At 25.2% G+C, this 22808-nt stretch overlaps 1 protein-coding gene across 1 annotated transcript in view; it reads left to right on the top strand.

Moving 5' to 3' along the window:
- Positions 1 to 22808, top strand: part of LOC112683215 (leucine-rich repeats and immunoglobulin-like domains protein 2) — a 109689-nt gene that overhangs the window by 22639 nt on the left and 64242 nt on the right. Inside the window, exon 2 of the mRNA XM_025554127.1 lies at positions 13617 to 13719. The gene's annotated coding sequence lies outside the window, so the exon portion shown is untranslated. The remainder of the gene's footprint in view (positions 1 to 13616; positions 13720 to 22808) is intronic.

Here is a 22808-nt window from a genome sequence, read left to right as displayed (position 1 = left end):
AACAAACACGTAATTACAAAATAAGATTTTGGCAACTGTATTTCCCACAATTCCATTAGGTAAGCTCTGAACAGTGCTTGTCTCACCCTTGTCCTGCGGGTGAGTGAAGTACGATTGTGAGGATGATGATATCGTAAATGTCGGGGATAATAATGTAGTAATGAGTTAGTGGAATCGGCAGCGAGGTGTGCTGTAACGTATAGGTGGATTCAATGAATTTTACCTATAACTATTGAATCAATGAAACAATAGAAAACAATACGAGCAGGAGAAAAGACGTTGATTTGCATCCGGCACAGCGGTCAACGCGCAATAATAATAGTATATAGTATTAATATTAACAATACGCGTTCGACGTTCTCGGTACAGATCGATTGATTTTGTTCTGTTATTTTATGGCATAAAACGGTGACCCATGTATACAACGAAATTGTATATACTTGAAAATATACTTACAATATATATATATATATATATATATATAAATGCATGCATGTGTATCAGAATTCACGAGGGAAGTCTCTATAAAATAAAAAAAAATTGGAAAAAGCAGCTGTTGAAAAAACCCCGGCGTGACAGATCCATTTCCGTTTGTATTATTGTTATGTGTTGTGTTTGTTAGATCGAAAATTCGCCACCAGAATCCAACTGTGGCTACTGTAATACAAATATTTTTCAACGAAAATAAAAGGAAATTTCTGTGCCCTCCTATGTATACGTTTTGAAAAAAAAAAAACGTTTCATATCCATAAATAATATTTGATCGTGATGGATGATATATTATTTTGTATAATATATATGTCTAAACATATGGATATAAGTAATGATCATTGATTGGCTTGAATCGTTTATTATAAAATCGTATCAACGTTTTGATTAATTTATATGGGTAGGTATACATTTAGCACCATTGATTCGTAATAATTAATAATAATATATTCAGTTTATTGTTATTGTGCGACTTTCCCGTATAGAAATTGAATAGTGTGAGTACAAATAATACATTTCACGTGATTTGTAAAGAGATTATAATATTATAATAATATAACTTTGTATCATCAAAACTAAACATGTAAATCTATGGTTCATAATAACAACACGTACATACATGCCCATAAATGATTTTGTACATCCTAGAACCGGAAATATTTAACAACAGTACCATAAATCAATAATACTATCTGTTAGTTTAATACCATTTTAACAAGAGTTATAATAATATTATAATGGATAAATCGTATTATTATATATATATATATAAGTGTCTAGTTTCATCATAACCATTACCGCAGTTACACGTTATAATATTATAAACAGTACGGTTCGAAGTTCACAGAATATCTTAAAAAGTATTCAGAAATTTAAGGATATTTTCTTAAAACATAATTTTTCAGAGTTTTAATGAGCATACATTTCATTTGAAAACTTTAGGCGTAGATACATGCGTGTTTCAAAAATAATTTTTATTTCATTTCTTTGCTGCTGTTAACGGTAATACGATATTTTCTCGCTTGTTCCACTATCTGTCAATATTAGTTAGTAGTTGTCATGTTTCTGGATTGAAAGATCTAATTTCCTGCGAGAACAGTACAAGAAATAAAATGTTTATACCCTCATCCAAGATTTGACGACGATATTTTAATCATCAGGCTAGATCAATTGTGTTTCAGTAATAATTTGAACGAATCAAAAAAATAAATAAATGTATTATTTAAGGTAATCCTGCACACATTTGTACAAATTTGTCTGTAATGAGCATTGATTTTGATTTAAAATATTGCAATGTACTTGAATAACATTGAACAACCGAGGTTTAGTCTGTTTAAGGTGGATCTATCGAGTTTATTTATCTTTTAATTTGATATAACATCTATATAGTTAACAGCATGGATAAATTTATGTATTATTTCGACGTTCACGATAAAATTGTATGTTTTAGTATTCATTGGGCAATTCAAACGGCAATTGTAGTTTTGTATTCAAGCACAGCTTTGAACAATACGTAAAGTGTGTTTCTAGCACTTGGCTTGTATCAGCAGTAAAAAAATTGAAACAAATATATTTTCGTCTTCTAATCGATGCAATGTATTATCAATATGAGTTGGCACAGATTTGTCACAGTTTTTGAGAGAAATTGAATACGATTGTTGTATACCTAAATTTATGATTATATCGTAATGCATAAACTAAAATATTCAAGACTGACGTTGATAATAGTTAAAAATAGTTTAAGTAGTATTTTACATTTTTATTTTTATTATTTAAATCACTACAGATAGAGTAATGTTTTTTACTTTATTATGAGATTTTTTCACAAAACTTATTCCAGAAATTGCATCATTGTAAATATGTAATATATATATGATTACATCGTATATGGTAAACATTATAAGTCAAAGATACATGACAAAACTTCATCTAATTCTTAAATATAGTTTTTCACTAATGATAGTCTTCCATTTTTTGGTACATAGATTGAGAGATTTAGTTTATGTTACCGGATCAGACACTAAATTGTACAAGTAAAATCATAAGTTATTTTTCTTTCATATAAGTGAGTTTTAAAAATACGTAATTTATTAATAATGACCAATAAAATATTTACAATCATAATTATAAACATCAGTTATTCTAATGAATGGTTCTTAATCGGTCAAAATATCAGAATCATCCTTAAATCTGCCAAAGAGGTTGAACAAGGTATTATTATGTATTGTTAAGAACCACTACATTATATTGTATTTGTTGGGAAACACAATGTGTTTGAAATATATTATGTTAAATATTGTAAACTGATGCGTGTGCGACGAAAGTCGAGTGAGACTCCCTACCCATACGACTGGTCTAAGGAATCTGCTGAATAAACCCTTTTGACCGGACGACCAGCTCGTACACAACGGCTCACACACGTAGCAGTCAGTCGTAGTTTTTGGTGCAGAGCATTAATATAACAGAGCCTTCAGAGCATTCAGAATATTTAATGTATTTTATTTAATGTAAGTTTCTTTTCAAGTACAAATATAAAAGTAAAACTAGTTCGAGAGTGTTTGTTTATTTGTGCACGGCATTATCTCTCAATAGTCCGTAACAGTATTATAGATCAAGAAATATATCTAAAAAAAAATCTATGATTTTTGGTTGGATAAAATAATTACTTTATTAAGGGGAAAGGTCAAATTAAATCATTTAAGTGTGTTTTCTAGTCATAAAATATACCGATTAAATGTGTGAAAAAAACCAATTAGTAAACTATCGAAATTTAATAAGAATAATATATTTTAGCGACTTTTAACGTTATAATGATAACTTATAATTCTAATGTTACTACGTTTTAAATGAAATTATAATGTGATTTTATTCAATAACCTCTTAGTAAAAAAATGTTTATTTTAAATAATTTATAGATGGTTTTACTTACTCTTATATTTACCCAAAAGTTTAGCCGTATAAAAGAAGTATTTTCTATATAAAAAAGCCGTTTATCATCGACTACAGTGTTTGCAATTGAAAATTAGAAATTATTCACTTTTTTGTCGTATCTTCATTTATATCTCGACGGGACACTATAATAATAGTATAGAAAGTTGTGCGTTGTTTATAAATTGAAAAATATTTGATTGAACCTTCCAATAGTCCGTAAATATTTATCTACAAATTTACCGTATCAATTTCAATTTATCCATACTGTTATGATATATGAATATAATTTTAAATGTACGTTTAATAATATTGTACACACAATTGAATTGATTCTGTGAAAAATAAAATTAGAACATTTACTTTAAAAAAAAATCTTCTTCATAACTCATAACAACTGTTGGTGTCATAGTACTATAGATACGCCAAAATAAAATTGTAACAGTATACCAGATAATTTATATAATTTAATACTACCCATGTAAATTGATTTATTGCTTTTTCTCAATCGAAAACATCTGTTATTGTTATTGAACATGGTTATTATCCATGGAAAAATGCGTCATTGTCAACTATATAAAAGAATATTGTTAATTATTTTGTGTTACGTCTTGCGTACAAAATTATAAAGTAATCCAAATATATAAACATTTGACGAAATATACTAAATATTGGGTTCATTTACTTTTCATAATACTAGAGAGTACTTACTTACTTGTGTTAGATGTCAGTAAAAGTAGTTAAAAGTTAATATTTAATTCAACGTGATGGAATTTACAATAATGTTTGCCAGTATGACAAACATTTAATAGTATCAATAATTTATTATGTAATTTATTAAATATGTATAAAAAATAAATAGTAATAAGACATGGGAACAGGTGAAACGCAACATAAACGATATACGTGCATAGGTACAAATAGTTATATGATTTAGGTACTATATAGAAATCAATATTGTAAGTATTTAAAATAAATTGCCGCAGGATGTGTAATGTATTTTATTGGTTTTGTCGCAGATTGCATAATGTTACATTTTTTCTTGCTGCAATTTACATACAGCCTTAAATAGGTAATTAAATTTATAATTTTTCAAATTATTAAAAAAATATTATTACAATGAAACCAATAATATAGATATTTAAAATTATTTTGACAAACTGTCAAGTTATTTGCTGTACTTTGTGTTAAGCGTATATTTTATATATAAAAAAAATTAAAACGCACTCAATATCTTAGGATTACATTTGATAAGAAATATAAGTTTTAAATAATTTCAACACTCTGAAAAAGTATAATTTCTTTAAATTTCTTGAATTACTAGTGAGATACATAATTAGATACATAAATTATTCTACAGTATGTTCAAATTTATTTGTATAAATAAAATATATTTTAAATATTGGAGTTTTAATAAAAATTATTATACGACATGATACTTTTAAATAAAAAAAAAAAAATGAATTAGAATATTTATGAATTTATTTAAAAATTAATAAGTATCTGAGTCAAAATAATTATTTAATAAAAAAGAAAATATAAGTAATGTGCTAATAATAAATAATAAACAATTCTCTTAATTATGTTTTGTTTGACATAAAATTAAACATGCGTGCATTATACCATTTATTGATCTGATTTTCTGAACCCATTCTATGAAAGTCAATTAGTAATCAAATGAACCATCCAAACTTTACAGTATACCTACTCATTGGTTCTTGGATGCTCTTTAATAATCAAAAAAAAAAAAAAAAAAAAAATGATGTAAAAACGTGTTTACAAATAGTTGTATTTTTATATTATTATGCTTTAATAATACATTTTTATGATCAATATGCTATACAAATATTATCACTAGACTCCTCTAAGGCATGTTACATAATAACGTTACAATATATTTATTTATATAAATACGATACCAATATCTTATGTAATACATCTTATGTAAATAGTATCTAATATTGGTTTGATAAAAGTTGATAAAAACGCACAATCCTTAGCAAAATATACCGGTGGTTTCTCCCATCTAGTCGCCTTTATATTATTTCTCACACGTATACGCGCAACAATATTGTTATGAAAACATTGTAAACGGAACTGTTATCGAGTTCGATCGAAATTGGTTTTACTAGATTTAAAATACTGCTTCCCTTTTAGATGTGTTATTGTTGTATGTTAGTTATGCTATATATTATATATATATACAAATATACATATATTTTTCTTTTCGTTAAAATCTGCCTTCGACAGCGCAGAATAATGTCGGATCAATATAATAATGTCAGATCTCCTCGTATGATAGTGACCTATTGCGTAAAACCACATGCGCGTGAAAATCCGACTGCGATATTAATATTTTAAAATACACGACGCGATACAAACATTTATGTACACACAGATATTTTAATAAAAATATAGGCACGATTCTCATGACAATGAACTCGACCTCGTAGGCACATATTGAAATCACCGCACAGTACTCGTTTCACTTAATAATAGCTTTTTCTTATTGGCTGCTTCGGCTGTGTGCGTACGCGCGCGCGTGTGTTCGGGACAAGACAAATATATAAGAGAAATAATACCGATTTGGATCTTATGTATTATTGAAATCCCCGGACACGAATACTAATAAAATAGTGCGCGGCGAAGTAAAGCTCCACGCGTTAATGTTGTCGCCGCCGGTCCGTAACGGCTCAGTCGCTGCCACGCCATGCGCGCACATACTCGTGCAAAACTGGGAATATAATGTGAAACGCGGAAATCCGGAAGAGTGGTTAATACCACTGGAGTTTTGAAAATTATGAATTCCGCCGAGGCTCGCGGAAGGGAGGCGGAAGACTGTGCGAGAGCTCGAGCAATACGCGCTTGGAGACTGTAAAAACTGGACTGAATTAATAATCTCTGGTATTTTAATTCAAGAGTCGAATCTCGCTGGTAAACCTTACGCATTTACTGAATCATTGTAACTCCGGTTTGTAAAGAGAAGGAGAAAAAAAATTAATATAATATTATATTCATGATTTATACACAGTCGTTAAAAACTCCTTTTTTAATTATTTCACAAGTGTTTTTGTCGGGGCTACACGTGGAACGATTTGAATTACACCAAACCATTAAGGTATATATGGTTATATATTTTATTTTATTTCGTTTTTCGTCAATCTGAATGTTAAAAATTTCACGCTGCACTAGAGGTTGGATTTAACTACTATGTACTGTATACATTATGTAACCTTCATTGTTGTTAAAACTTAAACTAACTTAAACGTGAATTAATTTTTAAAACTTTTACTGTGTTTTCATTTGATTTTTATTTATACTCGATAGACACGAATGTCTTTACTTATAACTATGCAGTATACACTGCACACGAACCAAAGGTATTTCTTTCTTTATTTCGACAAAAAAGGAAACTAAAATTTCCTTATATTATACTATCCTATAAACGCAATTCGTCCAGTGACAAAAAACGTACGTTCAATTTAAGATGTACCCACGGTCAATAATAATATTTATTCTTGAAAAAGTTGTGGAATAAAATATTGATGTAAGCATTTATTTTTCACTGTTCCCAAACACCCGTACATTTTGTAGCGTAATAAATATATAATATAACACATGGACTTTCGTTGAATTAAAACAACATTTGGGCGTAAGTTAAGTACACACAAAAAGTATTATTTACTACGTGAGAAAATGATGTGATGCGTGTTATGTGTAAACATTTATTTTTTCATCATTATTAAATATTCTTTTTTTTCTGTACACAATTTAAAATTTGAATTTTTAATTTATTTGAATGCAGTTTTTTTATTATTATTATTTTTTTTTTTTTGGCACAAAGTACACGAAGAATCCGCTTTAATGAAAAAAAAAAGAAACTGAAGATAACTCAATAACAAATGTAGTTTAAATAATATTAAGTTTAAAATACTTCAATAAATTATAATTTTTCAATTCAATTTATATTCATAAATATTTACAATTGTATGCAAATAATATGTCCATATAAAGATAAAATGAATTAACGTTTAAATATATTCCAATTACGTACAGCTGTAAATTGACTCGATTAAAATTACATTAGTTATTTACCTATATCAGTTTCATAAAATTCTTAAGATGTACACAGAAACTTAGTGGATTAGCCTGCATCTACCTGCTAAAGGAATTTATAATTAGAAATTCGATGGAGGCTTGGGATCATTAAATACTTAAGTTAAACCGCATCGTAGAACAATAGACATAAATGCTTGTATCTAATAAGTCTCAGGTATATACAATTCGTTCGTTATCAAAAGGGTTGTTTACACTAAACGATATCCTTATAATCCCCTTTTCGAACCGTTTAATTTAATCTAAGACATAATTCGAATTATTTTTGTTGTCTACAAATAGTTTTTACACCATAAACTTTTTTTTTTTTGGCATTAACAACAATTTATGTATAACATATAATAATATATCGTGGTTTAACAGTCGGTATTGGTTTATATGCAGGTAACATAAGTAGGAGTTTGATAAAAATTTGGCTTTTATTCGTTTATACCTTTTATTTGACAATCTATATCTCTGGATTTTAAAAAATTAAAGGTATTATAATATCTAACTCAAATACAAATAATCAAAAATGAACAAAACATAATATTCATCACAACTTATTCTGTTAGTTGACATTTAAAGAAATAATAAATTACGAACTACAGAAATAATGTCTACAACAGGGCAGATATTTTATAATAATATACATAAGTATCTATTGATAGACTCAAGTCGGTAAATATAAAATATTACTGAACCTACACTCATGTATTGTCACGATTCATTATGTTTCATAAAATCTATGTATACCATAAGTGCATTTACTCTGTTTTAGAATCATCTTCGTTAATTCGTATACCTGATTTTCGAACGGTTTTATTCGCTCATCACGTTTGCATCATAGTTGAATTTAAATTTTTTCTCTGAAAAAATGTCAAATAAAAAAAAAAAACTAGATTTGAGTTGAATGAAATGAAAAAATATAAGAGTAAGACTACCAAGATTGTCATTTATCTTTATCATCTCTCTATTATTTACATCACTATTTCGATTATATTAAACTATTTTCATTTTCTTATTTAGACAATCACTTATCTATTAAATGTCCATTATTCTTCTTTTTTTATTAGCGTTTGTACGTATTTTACGCTTTTTTTAGTGTGGCTCATTTTTGTAGCATCCAGTGTAGTCTTCTATTAAACTATATAATATTGCACAGTGTCAATACTGCATTACAATATTTTCACCGTGTAGTACATATATTTACAGTTTGCAATGACTTACGCAGGTGACATTTTTTTTTTTTTTTTTGCACGTTTCCCAAGATAGTAAATCTTTCTTCCTTTTTGCAGTGTTGCCGCTATCACCGACCAATCAATATGGACTTAGTGATGAAATCCAAGAAATTAATACAATAATTCATAAACAAAGTTTTATAAAATCTTGTCTGAGCAACGTGAAAATTTGTTTTTTTCTGTACATACTCATTTCTATTAGAAAATCATTTGATTTGGATTGTATAACAACACGATCAATTTAAAATGAAGAAAAAACACAATAATACTGCGTTGTTGTATTTGTCATTGAATCACTAAATTTTAATTTTGATAATATTACGATAATCTCGAGTTAACCGAATTAATCATTTAAAAATAAAATTTAACTCATTTTTTTTTGACAGCTGTTAAGAAAAAATGTATAGTTAACGATTTTTTTATAATTGTTTTATGTCTTTAAATACTAAAAAGTATTATTATTGGTATTATTATGTTATGATAAAAGTAATAATATAATGAATTGCGTAGCAAATAATTTGGTTTAAAAATATATTATATGAATCACTGATGAATCACTAAACGTTTAACGTCAACAGACAATCGACTTTACAACGATGATGATGATGATGGTGACGAAAATAGTGATTATTTTGAATAATATAAGTATATTCATGAACATGGTATATAACAATACAGTTTTCTTTCTAACTATAATACAATAACAATAATAATAATAATAATAATACGGTTTGTACACTGAAAAATATAGTATGTGAGTACCTATGTTGATGTATAATAACAGATGGGGAATGATGTTTCAGGCGTATTTGATATAATTAGATAACGCGTGGAAAAATAGACTACAATTTTATTGTTTAAACAGAATTAAAATGAACCACTGTAAATATTTTCTTTTGTTGTAAAAATACGGTTAATTATGGCATTCGCAAACATATACACTGCACCTTGAACCGCTGCTCTAACGGTATATACTACGAGTAATTGTAAACATATTTAGTACATTTCACATGTCCATCAGTCACACCTTGCCAAACTTTTCGAGGAAAAAATAATAATAAAAACCCTTTTGACAATAATTCCTTGTACGAGTATCATGTAAGCCGTTTTGTACCACAACAGATCATTGTTGTATGATTAATTTATTGTACGGAAAGCACAAAAAATGTATACTAACATTATAATCTGGTGATTGATGAGAAGGGGGATAAAAGGGGTCAGCTAGAACCATGCAAAAAATTGTATTAATGCGAAAATTTGTATGTTACCGACAATCATAGGCGAACATTTGGTTGAATTTTCGTGGGGGGGGAGGGCTATAATAATTCAATGTAAAATAATCCGCAGGGGCTTCGCCTCCACACCCTCTTCTCATGCATAAGTATAACTTATTACTATTAAAAGTTTAAATTATATTAAAATAAAAACACTAAATAACGTTTGGGGAGGGGCTATTAAGATATTTGAGGGACTAAGTCCCCCCTGATGTCCGCCTATGCTAACAATATGTTGAATATTGGCATTGTATAGAAATCCTAGGCATTCTATATCCCTTGTATTGTTTGGAAATTTATTAAATTTCAATGTTATTTGAAATAATACCTAAGCAATTTATAGAATTTCTAAGATTTCTATGGAATACCAATGCTGCGTTAGGTAAACTATGAATTTTAGAATAGTATTTAATCAAAAATTTTCAATATTTTAATAATTTATTTATTGCAGCATATAGTTGATGTGTGATACTTTGAATTAGGATCTACAAATAATATTTCATCGTATTTCTCATTTGATAGAAATACGGAATTTTTTAAACTTTTTCTAGTTTTATTTAATCCGGCATGAAAATATTCTCTCATTTTTGTAATATAGGTAATCAAAGAACTCTGAAACTAGGATTTGATTAAACTAAAGTTATCACTTTTTAATTTATCTTATAACATTATTTTACCTATTTTTCACAAATTTACATGGTAAACAACTTATATGTAATATTGTAAATATTATTATAGTATCATCTATATCATTATATCAAACATATAAATGAATGTATAATATAAATTTACTTACTGAGGTATACTATAATATAATTGTATGTATATTTTATACATTTTCTACTTAAGGAATTCTATTGAATACATAATCATTATACCAATTTTATAACTCTTGCTCATTTTTGACATTCTATAGTATGCCGGATTTAACACTTTGCCGGTAACATATATTTAAATGATTTATTTTATGAATATGTGATTTAATGTTTCAATTTAATACTACATTATTTCATGCTCGCAGAGTTTTGATAAAAAAAAATATATATATATATAAAATTTATCGTATATCAATATAATAGGATTAAGTGATAAAAAAAAAGTCTTCAAGTCATATTTAATAAATGCTGTCGTCCGTTATTTTTATGGAGAAACCTACAATAAATATCTTATGTTTGGGTGGGTGTGTGTGTGTTTAAATAAGGCCAAGTTACTCTAGAAAATCTCAAATCACGAGCGTAAACATCGAAATAAAGAACCAACTATTATCAAAATAAAAAAATATAAATTTACCTACAAAGTATCTTATGACTGTGCGACATATATTTATATATTTATAAAAAATATAATAATTATAATAATAAATAAAATAAGTTAATATATATAGTAAGTATTTCTAGTTAACATCGCTCGTATCAGTAACTTACACTGAAAGTTTATTGCCATAAATCTATAAATATAAATGTTATGAAAATCGCCTATACTATGTTTTCTTCACGAGCTATTGTTCGTTCATTTTATTATTAATTATTTTTTTTTTTTTGTATTCGATATCTTTTATAAAATATACAATATCTGAAGTTAAAAAAAAATTTCTCTGTATTCGTGATTTATTTGATTATATCAACAATTTTCACACCTCGTGAATGTGAATTTTTTTTTTGTCATTTATCAACTCCCAGGGGATAGAGCACACTTCTGGCACTGATGTAATTAAAAACGAAACCATTTTAATTAAATAAAAACTAAAAGAAAAATGTCAATTTTCAGTTTTATTATTTGTTACTCCCGTAAGAACCCGTGATAGTCCATCAAATATTACGAATTAATTAAATTTCCTCTTTCTTTTTTTTCGATTCTGTACAAATTGAGAAATATATACTTTGTTATATAACGTTTATACAACTTTGTTTAAATCGAGAAATATTATAACTATCTAACAGTTTTTCAATATATTACTTTGTTATTTTATTCGAAGTTTTTCAATTGATATAGTCTTATCTATTAGAATGCAGTGCAGTTGGTGGTCCTATACAATTTTTTTTTTTTAATTTAAAACGAATGATGTCTTGTTGCGTTAAAAAATATAAGCTTATATTTAGACTAAGAACCTCATGCATCCTAAAGATACCATGTTTAAAATATTAGTCACCTCTTATACCTCCATACAGGTATCTTTAGTTTTTTTCGGTTACGATTCTGATTTTAGTACTCAATTATTTTTTTAAAAGATTTTATTTTGGTTTCAATCTTTGAAAAATATAAAATAAGGGTTAAGATTAAGATATGATTAAAACCAGTATTATAAAGTTTCAAATATTATTTTTGGAATATATTAGAAATGGTATACACACAGATTGGAATTTTGAATATCAGATTTTTTTATTCGTTTAAATAATACGCGTTTTGTATAAAATGTATGAATATTTACATACTTATATTTCGTCCATAAATATACTAAGCAATTATAATAATCTTATTACGTATGAGTGCACGTATAGAAAACGCTCTTCTTAGCATTACACACACCTACTGAACAGAACACAAAATAATAATAATAATAATAATTATAATACCATTATAATTATTATTATATGTTAGTAAACTGGAGTAGAGTTAGCAATGGAAATACATATATAAATTAAAAAAACAATCGTGTACATTTCAGCGCGTATAATTAAGATAAATTTAAAAAAATATTTTGCTTGTGATTGTGTAAAATGCAATAAAATTAAAGACGTTAGTGTTCATCTCCAAAAAAAAAAAAAAAACTTTCTATAAAATCTAACTTGTAATCCTTGCTGACAAATTATTAATTTCATCGTAATCGCTGTACTTTATTTTTATTTATATTTATTTATATTTTCACCGACTGTTGAAATAAATATATTGTATTTCTTTACCTTTAGCCATAGTTTTACAACAGAAGCTTTCTTAAACAATTTAATTAGTCTTATTGTAACTGAAGCACAAAGGGTGTTTTTAGCCAGTATAATAACAGAGAAATAGAAAGGTTTTGACATGATGTAAAATTAATAGGTCTCATTCGTAAAATATAGTCTTGCACACTAACTACAGCTGTACGTAGCAACAAGAGAAATTGACAATGATCCAAAAACAATGGGAAAACATTGGAAACAATGAAAAGTACAAAAAAAAAAATAAGTCCAAATTAGAGTTTTGCTTCTTTATTTTTTGACAGTTATATAATTTTTAATAATTAAAATTTTAATATGTTTTATATATATAAGTTCGTTCGTTAGCAACTGTAATTTATAAATCCCTGAGATTAAACATCTCTCTACATTTATAGCTCCTGGATGGGGGCTTTTAGAGACCCTGTTTCACTATTTTTAGCCAGTGATAATAATTTCTAAAGCTTGGAAAAGTAATAAAAAAATATTACCCATATCGAAACTTTCTATTTCAATTATATAAATTCATAACTTACACAAAATACCTATAAGTAAATAAAACTAATTCATACATATTGTAGTTTTTTTGAGTATAATTTAGCTGATAAAAATAACTAGCACTTGTTTTTTATTTTAATTATTATTTCACAAGATAATGTTATACTTTATTGTTTCAGAAATCTATGGCGATTGGTTAACAAAACATATTATTTCAAGAGAAACCAAGGTGGTTAATTGTTTCGAACTTAGGTTACAAAAACTTCAACTATCCATTTAAAGGTAAGGTACCGACTAAATAAATACTCGTAAATGTATTATTTTGTTTTATATGCGCATCTTATAAGTATAGGGGTTTCTATTCATATTTATGGTGGATAATTAAATCTACAGAAAGACTGTTTCAAAATTGTATGGACAAATATTTTTTGTTCAAGCAAATTCAAATGGTCCTCATACTATCTAAATACAAAAAAGAAGACGAATTATTTTTAAATTGAAAAAGTTTAGGCTTTCAAAATATTTTGAATAAATTATGGAAAATTATTTTTTCTTTATTTATAGTTGGAACTCGAGGATTAAACAATTTAAAGAGAAATATAAAATATTTTTTTAAATAAAAATTACATTTTTAATGACAAGCAATGGTTTTAAAGTTCTTCAATAAGATGTTGTAAATAATGTCATAGAAATACAAACTGAGTACTTTTGGTATAAACTAATTGCAAATAGCTGTCAAAATTATTACTTTATGTCATATAAAGTTTCTGTATAATAATTTTTATAAAACATAAATATCTTATGAAATATATGTCATAGCTAAACACTTAAATTACAATGATCATGTTTAAAATCACAAGTAAAAATCCGTCGATTAATCAAAAATTAATGTAGACGATATTTGAGCGAATGTTTTTTTTTCTTTGTTATAGATGTGCGTTGATAATTTGTAATTGCTTGGGTATTTTATAAATTTTTGATTTTGAAAATAAAATAATAAAATGTGTATTTATTATTTACCAGTAGGTATACATATCACCGAAAAAAAATAAAAAATAAAATAAGTCTTGTATTAAATTGACCTTAGTATAATAAACATTTTGTGTAAAATATCATGAAAAATTTGCTGAAAAGCTGCTTTTATTGTATACCAAAAAAATAAAATAAATCTTTGGAAATATTAAGGATCAACCAATTATAAATAATGAAGAGCCACAGGATACTAGATAACAAGTTGCCTTAGAATTTTTATAGTACGGGAAATCAATTGTTAAAAAATCTTCTTACAAAAGTATAAATATAAAAGAGTACAAATCTACCACAGATTAAATGGCGCAAGAGGTCTTTAGGGACACATTAGGAAATATCAGTAAATATAAGGAAGGAAACAGTGACTCATTATAACTTCCTGATTTTTTTTTCTTTCTTCTTAATCGTATATTTCCGTACACAATACCATTATACGAGTAACTGTACCACATATTCAACTCTTTGAACTTTTTACCATTCTATAAAATATTTTTTAATATTAGTAACATAAAACGAATAATAAAAATATTACACCTTATGTTTGAAATAAACAAAAAAAAGGCATATTTATTTTTATAAAGAGAAAAAAAATATGAACAAAAATTAAATTAAATAAAAAATTTAAAAATTATTTTAAATTAAAAAATGAATGAATTAGCATATATATATATTCTAATTATATATATATATAATTAGTTCTATGAAATTGACTTTATTATCAGGCAAAATGTTTTGTTTTTATACATCGAAAATAAACAATATGAGTTTACTGTAATGAATGGTTCATATTTCATCCAAGCTGTTTCATTAATATTAAATCTGTAATAATTAATATTTGATGAAACGACATGTGGTATATTCAATGATCACAAGATTTTCTATATGAATGTATATTGTATTTTAATATTTAGTATAACGACAATAACTTTTACATGTACTTTCACTTGGTATATAACTTTACTTATATATATATATACATATATTTACTTGCATGATAAAAATTAATACTCAACACTTACCAAGTACTAAATAATAAACTAATATATATAATGTAGACAGTTTTATCTCTAAATTATACAGCAATATGTATAAAATAAAAAGTAACAAATAAATTTAATAAACTGTTATAAAACTATATTATGTACAAACAGGTAATACAGGTAATAATGCATAAATTAATGTAATGTATTATTAATGAACTAAAAAATTTAAAATAAAATGAGAGTTAAATTAGTATATTTAAAGTTTACACTAAAAATAGATGTCTTAAATACAATTGATCAAACTAATTTATATAATCGGTGTTCGGAGTAAGTAATAATAAAAGTTAAGTAAAATATAAATATAGAAACGTTGTGGTACATTTGATTAAATTGGTAAATTACCACGTATATATTATACTGTTAATTAAATAATTAAATTTATATTTTGAACATTTTTAATTATTTTCACTTTTTATCTTTAATTTTTATGTGATTTTGTTGGAGTGTTGATTACTTCATTTCATCATATATGAGGTTATTTAAAATTTAATATTCATATTTTATATTGAAATTAGAGTCATCTTTTTCGGGTAAGATAGGTTTAGATAAATAAAATATACCAATTCTCAAAAATAATATGTGTTGAACAATTCTTATGGATTTTTTTATTGAAACTTTCATTTTTAGTTAATAATTTTTAGAGTACATAAATAATACATTTTAGTATTTTGATTTCTGAAATGTAAAATCATGATTTTTATTATTAATGAATATTCATCAGTGATGAGTTATCACTATAAACATTTTCATTATATTAACGAGAATCAGAGTATGCCATAATTACTCTCAAAAATCTCTAGCAAACATTTAAGACGGCATGTTAACGAAACTTTATGTGATCTCTTAAAATAATGAAAACAAAAAATGATGAACATTTTTAATCTTTAAACATCTTTAATTGCTTTAATAAAAAATAATTTTTAAAAATCTTCACAAACTACTCATATATTCTTGTGATTTTTAATATTTCGATTTTGTTCCTATTTTGACTTATATCAGTTCCAAATTTAGTAATATTATAATTTAACTTGTTAAATGATATTTGATATCAATTTAAATTTTCACTTATTAAATGAAAATCAAACATTGTACTCCATAAATTTATAATAATTTTACGATTTATTAATATAGCATATATTTAATTTGTATCTTATTTTAACAACACACGCTTATTATTTACTTGATAAATCTATACGTATTTGTAATATTTCGTTATAAATGTTTTAATAAATAACATTATAATAGCTGAAGAATTTCTTTGTTTAAAAAAAGAATAATATTGTTAGTATTTAAAATATGTAATTGTATTAAGTATGAAATTAACTTAAGCAAGACTATTTATTTACTTTTATATGATTTAAATATTAGTTCATACGTATTTATTTAATACTCAGTACTTAGTACAGTAATATTTAGCAATTTGTTACGTCAGAAGAATCAGGCTAAATAATTTATTTCAATGCATAATAAGTGACACTCTATAGCAGGTAGATTGTAATGTCGCATTATTTAGACAAAATAATAATTTGATTTCGAATAGAATAAAAATAATTTAATATACTTGTAATTACAGTGGCCAATGTCGAAACGACATTATAATTATGCTATAAATTGAGGAAAATTGAGGAAAATCAAAAAGCAACCAATGCTATTCAACCCTCTGAGTTGAAACTTATATATGACCATAAATCTAGTTTTTCTGTAAAGCAAAGTCATTATTCAGGAAAATAATTTAATTATAGTAGTGACTTAACTATTAAAAAAATGTATGAATGTTTTTTAACCAAATATTCTACTTCGAATATTAAATATGAATATTACAACAAATACTTCAGAGAGAATTTCAATTTATTTTTTGGTAGACCACAAGTCTGTAAATGTGAAGATTTATCCAATAAAATAAAAAATAAATCTTTAAACGAAACTACAAAAAGAACTGCTGTTGCAGAAATTATAGTTCATAAGCGCCAAGCCAAGCAGTTTTATACTAAACTGAAAAATTCTAGGAATGAATGTAAAAGACATAATGATCTTTTATGCCTCACATTTTATTACATGCAAAACTTACAACTCCCTAAAATACCCGTACAAGATCTTTTTACCTTCGCCAGCTTACAATTAATTTGTTTGGAATTCATAATATGAAATCAGAAGATTCAATGTTTTTTTTTTACATCACGAAGGCGAAGGGTATAAAGGCCCTAATGAAGTGTGTAGATTTTTGCTTACATATTTTCAACAATGTGTTCCATCAGAAGTGAAAGAATTAAGATTTATTTTCCGACGATTGTTTTATTTATTTTGTTGATTTATTTTGTCCTGGACAAAATAAAAATAATACTGTTGTGCGATTTTGTCAAGCTTTAGTTGATACGGGTCGGTTTGAAGTAGTAGAACATAATTTTCCTATACGATGGCATTCTTTCTTAGATTGTGATAGAGATTTTGGTGCGATAAAACGTACTTTAAGAAAAATTGATAGAATTTATACACTACGTGAATATCTCAAGTTAATAATTCAGTCTAGTAATAAAAACAAGTTCAAAGTCCAACTAATAACACATTCAGACATTTTTGATTTTAAATCATGGTGGAATAAATATTATAAGAAAACATGCAATTCGGTAGAGTCTTCAAAAAGATCAGTTCCAAGTGATAATAAAGTATCGTTTAATGTATCATTTTTTCACCACTACATTTATAAGAGGGGAATGGTAACAACTAGTAAAATTATTAAGAGCACCAATAAAAATATTTTCTGGTTAACACTACCCGAAATAAACCAAATTGAACTACCAACAGAAAATCATAAGAATATTTTACCTAAAAATTAAAAAAAAAAAAGGGAGGATATAAAAAAATCAGTATGTTACATAGCTCCTAAAATAAATAATTCGTTTTGGAATGAAGTTTTAAACTAGCAAACAATTGAAAAATAAATTCATAATTTATGTAAAAATATTAAAATAATTTTTTATGTATCAATAATTTATTAATTTATTATTGTGATAATGTGACCTATAATCTAAAATAAAGTAATTTTCTATACATTAAAACAATTTTTTGTTTGCTATATTTACATTGAATGGAAAAACGTCATGAGCAAGAAAACTTTGAAAGCCAATAATAAAAAAAATCATATATTTGTATACAAAAATGATGTATAATCAGAGCATAATATATTTCTATAAGTATTAATTTTTAAATAAGAATTTTTTTTCAGAATTATTTAAATTATACACTTTTTATCAATTATCCAAGCGTTTTAAAAAATTGACCTATGTCGTTTCTGCAATCATCGATTCAAATGTAGTAAATTTATAGAAAACATATAATAATATATAGTGTACCCAAACGAGTCGCATTTAGGATGTACTGTACCTAAACATGTTACGGCCTAATTTTTTATACTTCATTAAATATATTATAATAATATAATAGTATACGAATATATTAATGGATAATTTATAATAATATATACCCACATAAAAAAAAAATAGGTTAAGATATTGTTTATCACATATAAACATGAATACAAAAAACAATAAAACAGGATTTCATACTGAAAAAAATTCATTACAGACTCAATGTGATTAAGTATCACCTATTCAATTCAAAATGAGATGAATGTCAATAATACAATTTTCAATTGTCCAAGCAAAAATCAAACCAATGAGAACATATTTTATATTATTATTATTATTTTTTAAGAGTTTGGACTTCCGATCTTTTTAATGATATTTTATTCATTTTTCAATTATAATTTTCTTTTAAACTTTATCGTGAATTAGAAAGAAAAATAGAGACGCATTAAAATTAATAAACAATGTACATCATTTTTTATACTTGCTATTTTATTTTGAAGGTTAAAGAAAGAAAAAAAATGACATTTTTTCTTCTATACAATTTTAATTTATGATTTATAGTTTTCCACACAACACTTAAATAAATACGAATTTGAAAATATATCTATTAGTACAAGGTTTTTTTTACGTAGACAAAACTTTCGTCATTCTATATTTAAATTGTATTTTCTTATGTATAACTATACTCTGTATGTGTGTGTGTGTGTGTGTGTATAGATATATGTGTGTTTATTCATGTGTGAGTGTACATATTTATTTCTGAGAAAAAATTTTCATATGTAATTGTTTTACATGTCAACAGGAAAGTCTAATGTCATGGGAGTAATACTGATTTTAAATTCTTTATTTTTAAACCGTTTATTGAGAAAAATATACATAGAAATTCTTCATCATTCCACGAATAAACTGAAGGTTCGGCAAAAAAAAAATACTAATTTGATTGACATCAAAGAGTGTCTCCATTGCAAATTCAATCAACTGTAGCGAATCAATAACACTCCTCACTTGCTAATAATGTTTGTAAATTTTATTAAATTCTTCAAAAGTATCTTAGATGAGCAAAAATCTTAGTTGTATCAGAGATAACCTGTCTGGAGCTAGAATTTTAATTGAATACTCAAGTCAGACGATTGTATCGTTTGTCATTGTAATATTCAACTAGATAAAAAATATTTATCATCACTATCATCTTCATTGCCTTCTGTGTCGTTTATATTATATTATATAGATATTGAATATACGTAAAGTATTTATATATTTATTTTAAATACTACTATGTATTTAAAAATGTACGATTTAACTTAAAATATTTACTCAAATTTGTACACTTGAACACGCACGGATTTTTATAAATACTTTATTTACATATATACTATATATTATTTCATCATTTCTAATTTATGCTCTTACCAGATAAAACATGATTCGTAACGTTTATATAAATTATAAAAACTATTATTATCGAAATTATCGTTTAAAACTATTATGGATAGCCCAATGGCTATACATTTTTTACAACACGTAGTATGTATATCATGAAAAATATTTATATACATCATTCTATTATCATTTTAAAAATTAATTTACTTAATTTTTGAAAAACATTAAAAGACCAAAATAATATGATACTAATAATATAATATAGATAATTTGATACTTATACTTTTAAAAAATTTTAATTATTTGTTGATAAATCATGTTCATGCATTCGTGTATGATTTATAATACCATATAGAATAGAATACTTTATATTCAGCAGATAATAAAACCATATAGTTTTGTGTTTAAATAAGTGAAACACTTAATTTTTATGTTTACTCTGTGTACTCACTTAATATAATATAAACATTTATGAAATTCTCAAAAATCATAATTAGAAACAAATATAAATTCTCTTTGTACTGATTTTTAACCACTCGAGTAGTAAATGAGACTTAGTGTCTGATCTTGTAGGATAAATGCTTGTAGAATATACTTTTTTAAGTAAAAAATATTATAGTCTTCATTTAAATATTTTACACTTTAGACATAAAAACTTTCTTGAGCAGAAAGGTGATTAACATTGATATAAAAAAATGTAAGATGATAAAAAGTTTTCTTGAAAGACTAAAAAAAAATATGTTACGATTCAGTTATTTGAAGAGAAGTTTTTTAAAATTTAAGGTATTTAAAGATAGATTCTCGTATTTATTGATTTTTACTCAAAAATATTAACTATAAATATATATTTCAACAAATTGATGACGGAAAATGTTCACAATTATGTTTCAAATCAATATAATATTATTTCATCATATGACTGCATGCATATTTATACAAAGTTATCAATTCCATTAAATACAATTTACGTTGTAAAGGAAATTGGAGACAAATCAATTTCTTATATATTTATAATTGATAATACACGTTTTAACAAACGTTAGTTATATATTCAAGTGTTGTGTATAATATATTCAATATTTTCCTGAACCATAAGACGTCTCAGGGTGGATATTTTTTTAATTATTTAATTTTCAATCAAAGATAATTTTAATGTTTTGGGTACAATCTTCAATAATGCTTACATTTACTTAAATTTAGCTATAATAAAATATGTGTGTTTTCAGTAAAAGTAGTAAGCAATCGATGTCGATTACTCGTAAATAAATAGGTTGGTACTAACTTCAATAGATGACCATTTTCATTTATTAATTCTTATTAAGAAAAATATTAATTTTGTTATGATCAATGAATTTTAATACGTTTTTATGTATTAAACATAATTAATACAATAATAATAATAATAATAAATACAATAATAATATTACAATGGTACTTATTAAAAGTGTATATTATATTATTAAATTGTATTTTATTTTATTATTTTTATTTTTTTACAAGTTTACGCCAATCAGATTTTACAGAAAGAGTAGGTTGATAATAAAAAATAAGAAAAACAGAAATATAATATAAGTTAGTAATAAAGTGACAATAGTATAAAGTAATGTACAATAGATATTTAATGGGCGGAGATCAAACTATATTGGCAGACTTGAGCATTTTGTGCATAGGCTGATTGTGGCTGAAAGAAGTGGAATGAGTGGGAATATAAAAAAGAGTATGACTACGGATATTATGGGAGGGAATTTTGAATAGAATTTGAGATAAGAATTCAAGTATATCTATAGAACTGCTGAGAAGTGCATAAAGGAATATATAAATAGTCTACTGATAAATTATTTAATACACAAAGCAATATAATATTTTTTTGCCCACACTTACGTAAAATCTACAATAAAAAATTGTTGAGGAAATATTACTATTTTTTAAACACACTTTGTTTTTACAAATGTATGCTCCAAATCTATTGTATGATTTAACAGTTTTATTTTATCATTATCTTATCATAATATCAGTAATATTCATTATGATTTTAATCAAAACTTCACTATTACTATAATTTTAATTCCTAATCAAATCAAATATTTTTTTAGGTATGTTGTGATTATATTAATTTCACTTCAGTAAATACTAATCTATTGTTATAATAATGTATGTTCTTAATTCAAATTAATAATCTTTTATGATATAACCAATTTATAATCAACCACTAAAATATAATTAAAATTATATTATATCTTAGAATTAAGTGTTATTATTATTATTATGCCTTGTAATGGGTGTATACTGGAACTAAATGTCGATAAATACGATAGGTATTTCTTCATAAATATGGATTCCTATTTTTCTATAACATAAAAAATAAAATATAGGGATATAATATATTCATATTTACAAGATATTTAAAAATTATATTAAGCAACAATATCCGGGGAGAAATGTGTATTTGAAGTTTATCATATCCACTTTATAATCACAACAACGGTAAAAATAAATGTCATATATCACATTGGAGGCATTCATTCGTGTGCAGTGTAAGATTATTATACTTTCA

The sequence above is a fragment of the Sipha flava genome, unplaced genomic scaffold (assembly GCF_003268045.1).
Source record: "Sipha flava isolate LNK unplaced genomic scaffold, YSA_version1 222_pilon_pilon, whole genome shotgun sequence".
NCBI classification, from domain to species: Eukaryota; Metazoa; Arthropoda; class Insecta; order Hemiptera; family Aphididae; genus Sipha; species Sipha flava.
Note: the sequence above shows the minus strand (reverse complement) of the source record. Positions and strands in the feature narration are given on the sequence as shown.